The following is a 1,539-nucleotide window of genomic DNA, read 5'->3' on the forward strand; positions in this document are numbered from 1 at the left end:
CTGTCCGGGCCGGAGTTTGCCCCGCCGCTGCAGCCAGAGAAGGAGGGGGTGCCCAGACCCGGCGGGGGCCCAACTTGGCACCTCACGGGTCGCTGGGCCTGTTCTTCACATAGACTGGGGTCCCAGGCCAACAGTCAGGCCTGGGCTCTGCCTCCCTTGCTTCGTAGATGGGGAAGACCAGGCGGAAAGCCCGCTGACCTCCAGGCTTTGGGGAAATTCCTGAATTCCTGCTTTAAGTCAAGCTCTGAAAAACATTTCCAGATCCTCTCCTCTCCCCGAAGCGTCCCAGCTGTCTCGGGACACCTACCGGGCTGGATTAATCTTCCCCCGAGAGGTTAATTCGCTTGGCCCTTTGTCCTGTCTCCAGGTGACTCTTATCAGTGTGGATCAGAGTATGTTGTTTACCGCTTTGTCTCTGCGGTCGAGAGGCCCCTTCCCGGGCCTTAACCTCTGCTGCATTTCCAGTCTGGCCATTGGTCGGTGCACAAGTGTTTATAGAATTGAAAGGCCTTCTGGAGACCTAGAAGAATCTCAGTTCACAGAGGCTGATACTGCTCCAGCCTGGCTTAGCTCCTGTTGGCTGCTGATTGATTTGCACCCGTCAGTTTTTAAGGAAAGCTAAAGGGGTATGGGGGTGAAAACGCAAATCCATTCATTTTGCTGCATTAGAGAATGTCAGGTGAGGTGTGACTTTCACCCCCAAAAAGGATTGATGTTTCTAAGACCCTCCCGGCCTTTATAAGGGTTATTAAAATTTCAAGACCATTAGAAAGTTAACAAATATGGGAGTGAAAGGTCCTTCTGAATAGAATTTGTAAAATGAGTTCTGGAGAGATTTGTTCTTACTACTTTAGATCCTATTAGTGGTCACGTAAAATGGGCTTCTCATCAGAAAAGTGGTTTTGTTTAAAGTTCAGGAGAAATTGTGTTAGGCGCTCATCTGGAACTACAGGCACTAAGAGCACACAAATCCTTCTAATCACTATTGAGGGATTACTACTAATGTTGCGTTGTCATTAATTTGTATGTTTAAAGTTAAAAAGAAAACTCTGTATATTTTCTCATAGTGAATTCACGTTTCGACCCCTGTGATTGTGACGCAGTGGATCAGCATGCCCTAGCCTTTACGATTGCATTTTTACTTCACAGCATTTAATAATTATCCTTATACTGAACAGCCAAGCAATTTGAATTTACTTACTTTGTTAAAGTTTAACAGAAATACATTAGGTTGCTGAAACCAAAATGGGGTTTAATTTGTTAACTGAAGACTTTCTTGCCTTGGTAGTAGTATCAATTTTTTGAGAAACAGGACCATTGTATTCTTGTTTGTATTTTATTTTTTTAAAGAATTATTTAATTGGGGGTCGGCAGGTGGTGTGGCAGTTGGGGTGCTGGACTTCCACACGGCCAACTGCCAACTGTGGTTCGAGTCCTAGACCTGGTGGCTTGCTTTCTCCCTTTCTCCCTCTCTCTCAGGTGAAATTTAAATAAATAGATAAATAAATGTTAAAAAAAGTTCTTTTTTTTTTTTTTAGA

At 44.4% G+C, this 1,539-nt stretch overlaps 1 protein-coding gene across 4 annotated transcripts in view; it reads left to right on the plus strand.

Moving 5' to 3' along the window:
• The window catches only part of PATJ (PATJ crumbs cell polarity complex component), a 385,928-nt gene that overhangs the window by 475 nt on the left and 383,914 nt on the right, over positions 1-1,539 (plus strand). The window lies entirely within an intron of this gene.

This window comes from Tupaia chinensis, unplaced genomic scaffold (genome assembly GCF_000334495.1).
Source record: "Tupaia chinensis unplaced genomic scaffold, TupChi_1.0 Scaffold000215_1, whole genome shotgun sequence".
Lineage (NCBI taxonomy): Eukaryota > Metazoa > Chordata > Mammalia > Scandentia > Tupaiidae > Tupaia > Tupaia belangeri.